This window comes from Arabidopsis lyrata, assembly GCF_000004255.2.
Source record: "Arabidopsis lyrata subsp. lyrata unplaced genomic scaffold ARALYscaffold_5, whole genome shotgun sequence".
Lineage (NCBI taxonomy): Eukaryota > Viridiplantae > Streptophyta > Magnoliopsida > Brassicales > Brassicaceae > Arabidopsis > Arabidopsis lyrata.
The window spans coordinates 5,560,938-5,567,888 of record NW_003302551.1 but is presented as its reverse complement, the minus strand read 5'-3'; the positions used below and the strand labels follow the sequence as shown (position 1 = coordinate 5,567,888).

The following is a 6,951-nucleotide window of genomic DNA, read 5'->3' as shown; positions in this document are numbered from 1 at the left end:
TATTGGATACTAACCTTTCCATTTGATCAAGCATATAATCGTTGATCATACCAACATCTTCATTGGTGGGGCATAAAATCTCCCTCTGTTGAAAGAAGACATGATCGTTTTTGTCCTTCAATAACTTAGGATCTCCATAAACTTCCCTGCTTATTGTCTCAATTGGATTATCAGCATCTTTGATTAAAAACTCATCAGGAATTTCTATCATCACTTCTCCATCGTTAGGCTGTGCTATCTTACCATCACCAACTGCTAGAATCCACTCTGAAAATAACACAAATGTTTGAGAGGTATGCTTTGGGTTTGAGAGCTATTTAGGAGGAGGTAACTCTTCCTTGACAGTTCTGTGATGGGAAGAGCCATTGTTTGAGAGGTATGCTTTGCGTTTGATAGCTTAGTGTGTATTGAGAATGTCGTTTGATTTCTATATTTATAAGAGATGGAGAACGTATAGGGTTGCTTAGGGTTTAGAAAATTACCGCCTAAGAGAAGATTTGAGAATAAGAATAGTTAAGGTATATACTTAATTTATTCGGATATGAAGATATAGAGTTTGTTATTATTGGTTAAACTAATAACAAATCAAGGAAATCGAATATTAAGAGATAAGTTTTCTTTGAATCATCTAAATATATGGGATTGAGTTTTTATTGAAATATCGGTTTAGTTAATTAGTGAATATAGGTTTGTTTGTTATGGAAAATATCTTTATATGCACGAATCTAATATTATGTTTTGAATTAATGCAGATCTACTAATTGCGAGAGAAATATAAAGGCCCAAGATCGACTAAGCCCAATAAGCTCATTATGCACTTCTGGATAGAGATCCGACTGCTGGCTCCAAGATCCGCTGGTAATGGATCCAAGATCCGCGTGTAATTGCCCTTGAAATTGTCCATTATACCCTCTGACGATTTCTGTTTTTTAGTCGTTGGTTTAAAATTTTCCAATAGCATTCTATTGTAATTTTTTACACTTTATAAGGTTAGTTTAGTTAGAATAATTCCCAATTAATAGTATAGATTCTAGGAATAAAAGACCTGTTTATAAAATTCCATACCCAAAATACAATATGACTCCACCACTTAAACCGTATATTGTTAACAAATTTTTTTGTCCACGTCCAATACCAATATGCCAAAGTTAAATGAAACCGATAACATCCAGTCACAGACCCCCAAGTATAAGTTTTATACAAACAAGATAAAGAACCGATCCTTTCGAGGAACGAGATAACAAATTCCTTTGCTTCCATTTGGAACATGTCCTTTACTCCGTGAAGTAAATCATTACCGCTTGATTCTGACATCAACCTTTGATTACCTTGTTGTACTAGCACTGAAACATCCTTCAAGATTGGCCGGATCTTTTGATTTCCCAACCGGAGAACTAACCCACATAACACCATCACAGGATCCCATCTCCAAATCAACCAGCAGATCAAAGAAAAATACAAGTCAATAAACCGAAGTCCCTTCCTTCTCAACCAACATCTTACTTTGATCTCTTCTTCCCATAACCCGAGCCGCTTGAATCTTTTACCCAGAATCTTCCCATCAACAACGATTATATTAAAATCTGACAAAACCAAAATCAGCCCAAAATCCACCAAATCAAATCGACTAACCGGGAGCAATTTAATAGAGATCCACCGAGACCGAGAGATTTCTATGATCTCTACAGCCCAAAAACTGAACCTTATGTATCTTATACCCAGAAACTCCAAAACAGTTCCGAGATTAATACCATCTAACAAATTCGAAAACAGCCCAAGATCCACCAAATCAATTCGAAAAACAGAGATCAACCGAATAGAAAACCATTTGGAACCAGAGATTAACCGTAAGGGAACAATCAAATTGAATCCGCTCACCAAGCTAAGAAACAACCGAGATCCACCTTCTCATGGTTGGGTGTTAAAACCCTAGAGTTCCATCCTCGTCGCCGTCGGGAGCGTCGGGAGCGATTTTGGGTGTTAGTTCATATTATAGTATTAGTTATTTTATTTGAGAAATAGGTAAAGATAGTATTTACCAACTAAAAAATACACATTTAGAATTTGAGAATATATTTGTTAAGTTTAAAGTATTAATTCATGATACCAACTAAAAAATAAGAAGGAATGAATACATATTATCATTTATAATTATAATATAATATAAATAGTTAAATTAATAAATATGTATATATTATTAATGTTTTCTCAATTAAAAGTGAACATTTTTTATATAAAAAAATGAATACCTAAGAAAGAAAAACTAATTATTAATCAGTGTTTAGAAAATTAACATAGATTGAAAATAATGAAGCTGATTTGAAACAAAACAAAAAAATATCCTAAACATCACAAATAAAAATAAAATAATCTACTCGAATAATAAAACTTTCTAATAATAATATTTGAGAATGCTTTAGAAATAACAATGATTTTGTTATAAAAATAGACGTATTTAAATACTAGAATAATTTTTATTATTTTTTAATTTACATATTTTAGAAAACTATCCTAAACATCACAAATAAAAATAAAATAATCGTATATTTCAAACAGTCAAGATAAAGTGAAAATATTGATATTAAAATCCGATGTTTGTGAATATATAAGAATGAGTTTATATATGTAATATGTTTTTTATAAAACAATTTTACATGCACCAAAACATGGCTAAAAAAAACTTATGACAAAATATTTTCTCAAATTTTCTGATGGTTACTTTAGTAAAAAGATCATGCAACGTTTAAAATAGAATTGAGTATTCAAAGATAGAAAGGATAAAAGATATACAATCTATCTTAAGAACTAATTCACAATTGAGTATATTCTATGTGAGTCAATATAAGGTGAAAAAGAGTCGATGTCGGGAGACGATCAGTATATCATAGAAGATAACGAGAAAAATTGTAGTGAAAAGTGAGAGAATATTTTTACTACTTTGGAAAGATAATGCCCATGAATAAAGTAAAATTGGAAAAAAAAAATATAGTAAAAAAAATAAAATTTAATTGATTAGATTTATATTCAAAGATTCGTATTGATAAAAAAATTAAAACTAAAATTAATCTAGTATATATAATGAGAGAGTTTTCTCTCCTCTTAAAGTGTCCACATCATCATGTTAAACATCCAATTAAATAAAACCATGTCATTAGTTGATTTTTTTAACAATAAAGTCTAATTACAATGTTCATTTAATTCATATTTATTTATATTAATGTTAATTATAATTAACAGAAATTATAATTAAATTAAAAAAAAATTAAATAAAATAAATGAAATTTTAAAATTGTTAAAGTAATACTATGAAAATTTTATTAGTAATAATAATATTGTTCAATTTTCAACATAAAAAAAAATTAAAATGATCATATTTTAAATTTTTTGAATGTGTTAAATGAGTTTTAGTATGGAAGTAAAATTTAAATGCATAGTAGAGTAAAAAAAATTATGTAGTTATTTCTGTAATTTTAAATAAAAATATAATCTAAAGTAAAACATTAATTTGTAAGAGCACTATATTACAAAAAAAAATTCTTTATTATGAAATATTCACTTAAGAAAAAATTACTAAATCCAACTTACAAATGAGATACAACATAGATATTAGTCTAATTTTCAAATGAGATACAACATAGATATTAGTCTAATGAGATACAACATAGATATTAGTCTAATGAGATACAACATAGATATTAGTCTAATTTATTATACATTTTTTTCAAATGAGATACAACATAGATATTAGTCTAATTTTTAATATCCTATACTATTATTTGGGAAGTACAATTTACAATTACCCTTAATTAACTTTCCCCTTTGTAAGAATTTACTTAAGAATACCCTTAGAAATAAAATTTTATAGAGTAAATTAATTTAAAAATGTGTGTAATTTATTATTGAAAATAAACGGCATGGCAATCGATTCATTTTTTTAATTCTCGTGCGATTGAACTAAAAAAAAAAATCAAGGACATGTCGACTGTCGTAATAAAGTAGCACTTGTTTGGTTAAAGAATAAAAATACCACATGCTTTTTATCATTTTAAAAAAATTGTGGTCAGAGTTTTTGTGTACATATATCTTCTTTGGGGGAGTGAAGCTCTCATCCATCACATGTTCTTTTTTTGTGACCCCTACTTTTTTGGTTACCAATCAACCCTCTTTTTTCTCTCTTCTACTTTCTTACAGTAGAAAAAAATAACGACTAAGAAAAATAAAACTATCACAATTCACAATGACATGAATACGTGCAAGTGCAATCCCATACAAGTACAATTTAATTTTCATTACCTTTGTCCCCAAAAAAAAACTATATATTTAATTTCATTGCCAACATCGAGATATATAAACCCTTTTTGCTAGATATGTATAATAGACCTTTCATGAATCAATTTAAGAGTAATTTGAACCAACCTTGGTGCTTTTTTAATACAAATGAAAATAAACTTTTCATTCAAAAAAATAAAAAGAAAAGTGACGTATGTAATGACACATGACTTCTTAGTTAGTCTATAGATCCGTGGAGCCAGAGATTAACCGTAAGGGAACAATCATCTGTTAGTCTATAAATGCATCTTATAATTTAAGAAAAAAAAAGATTAATTAGTTTAGAAAATGTGTGTAATTTATTATTGAAAATTTTACTTTCTTGTGTAATTTAGCAATTTTTTCAAAACTGTTAATCTCTGGTTCCAAATGGTTTTCTATTCGGTTGATCTCTGTTTTTCGAATTGATTTGGTGGATCTTGGGCTGTTTTCGAATTTGTTAGATGGTATTAATCTCGGAACTGTTTTGGAGTTTCTGGGTATAAGATACATAAGGGTTTTCGAATTTGTTAGATGGTATTAATCTCGGAACTGTTTTAGAGTTTCTAGGAAAAAGAACCGTCCAAATAGTAGGGGTGGAAATAAGCCTTTTTCCCAATTAAGGCCATTGAAAGTTTATGCGTTTTGATTATGCTAATTAGGATAAAACTCAGCAATAAAAAAATTCTGAAAAATATAATTTTTTTCTGAAAGTTAGTGGATATAATAATGTATTATACATGATATCGATTGAGAAAAAATAATATCTATATCGAATGCAAAATACGAAAAAAAAATGAAGACAACAAGTAAAATTTTCAAGACATACTGTTAGACATTAAAAAAAGTTGATGTGTATAAATTTTTGAAATGTGTGTTGCGTGTCGAATTAAGACACATGGTAGATTAAGAATTGTAAGTGTGTGATTTACCTTCCAACTCGCCCATTTTTGTGCAACTTTACCTTCCATCTCCGAAAAATGCATATTAATTCTACGAAGTCCAAAATAATATGCAATATAAACCTTATACGTATATTTTTAACGTTTCTCCGATCACATACATTAGTTTTTAAAAATTCTATAAATAGAGTTGAATTCTTCATCGCGAGGGCTTCAATTTGACATAATATTTATCAAAATTTTACGAACTTGACGGTTGCAAATAAGGGTTACATTGCGTATTAGTTTGGACTTCGTAGGATTAATCTACATTTTTCGGAAGTTCAGGGTAAAGTTGTAAAAATAGGGGAGTCGGAGGATTTTTTTGCACAAAACTCTTTATCTTTATTGAGTAGACGTTTGTGAACCAAAGTAAGGTAGCTAGCTAGAGTTCCTACCATGTTTATGCTTAATTAGTTTTTAGACAAATTTAAAAAACTTATCTTAGCTAAAGAATATTATTATTTAAGCACGTATAAGAAAATCATATATATAATCTATAAGTTTTATATTAAACCTATATTAATCTAGAGTAGTCTAGTGATCTAACTCTTCTGTATCATCACATTTCATTGGCTTAATTAGATTAAGATTTGAATTCTTCTAATCACTCTAGTTAGTAAAAGAAAAACATTGCACAGGAACCAAATGTGTGCCTGTAGCAATGCTATTAGACCAACACATCTTACCGAGTTAAAGTAAAAACTTTCAAAAGATTCATATGAACAAAATAAACGAAAGTATGTATGAAAAGGACATTTAGTAATGAGAGCAAGCTGTGTGGATCTTTAAAAGAAGTATGGTAATTTAAAATACTTCATAAATTCTATTACCCAAAATTAAAAAGAATCATATTTCAATACTAGAAAATGGGCTTATGGTTGTAATTGTTACATGCAGAAATTTATATAGATACTTCGAACTTTTTTAAAAAAAGGAATGTAGGTAAAAGTTTATTTTATTTTTATATAGGCAGGGGCCTGATTATATGCATGCGAACAATTTGTCATTCCGAATAAGTTTCGTTCCTCCAAGCAAATAGCGCATGTTTCCATGTTTGGTTCTTGAATTCGAAGGGAGATATATATACCAGTACAATGGCCCTGGAACTCGCTCGGCTTCGAATGCGATCTTGAAGGAGAGAATAATGCATAAGTTGGTATCTTGGAGGGTGGGATTTAGGAGAAGATACATGTTGTGTTCATCAAAACTAACGATGTTGTTTAAAAGGTTGGGAACGGAGGAGGGATGCTTGATCCACGTTTCCACGTCTTACTCTGATATCCATTGTGTTTGATGTAGATTTGTGCATAACGATTGCATCAATTCTCAAGTGTTTTTCAATCTCACTCATTCCTTGGAGTTAGTGGAGAGAACAAAAAAAGAAAGATAATCTTGAAGGAAATAAGTACTCAACGGGTTCAATGGAAAAGAAAGAATGAGAGTGTGATTAAATCAATACAACTAAACTAACATCAAGTCTCTCCAGTTTGATACATCAGCTTTTGCAGCTTTTGTGTGTCTGATACTTCATTAAAATTCTGCTCCAATAAATAAATAAATATATATATATATATATATATATATATATATATATAAATAAGATATGTGGAGCCAACAAAATTTTTTTATCATGATATAGATGCTGATGTGGACACTTTAAGAGGAGAGCAACTCTCCCATTATATATATATATGCTGTT

General features: G+C 29.2%; 2 long non-coding RNA genes across 3 annotated transcripts in view; one reads left to right on the top strand and one right to left on the bottom strand.

Moving 5' to 3' along the window:
- Nucleotides 1-1,015, top strand: part of LOC110228028 — a 3,077-nt gene extending 2,062 nt beyond the window's left edge. Inside the window, exon 4 of the long non-coding RNA XR_002331632.1 lies at nt 753-1,015. This is a non-coding gene — a long non-coding RNA (uncharacterized LOC110228028). The remainder of the gene's footprint in view (nt 1-752) is intronic.
- A 63-nt stretch (nt 1,016-1,078) lies between these two features.
- LOC110228029 lies at nt 1,079-2,022 on the bottom strand. 2 transcript variants are annotated; one of them, XR_002331633.1, is made up of 2 exons: nt 1,879-2,022; nt 1,079-1,583 (listed from the first exon to the last, which is right to left on the bottom strand). It is a non-coding gene; the product is annotated as an uncharacterized LOC110228029 (long non-coding RNA). The 2 variants fall into 2 exon arrangements; XR_002331634.1 differs by having other exon boundaries at nt 1,905-2,022.
- Nucleotides 2,023-6,951: the final 4,929 nt, after the last annotated feature.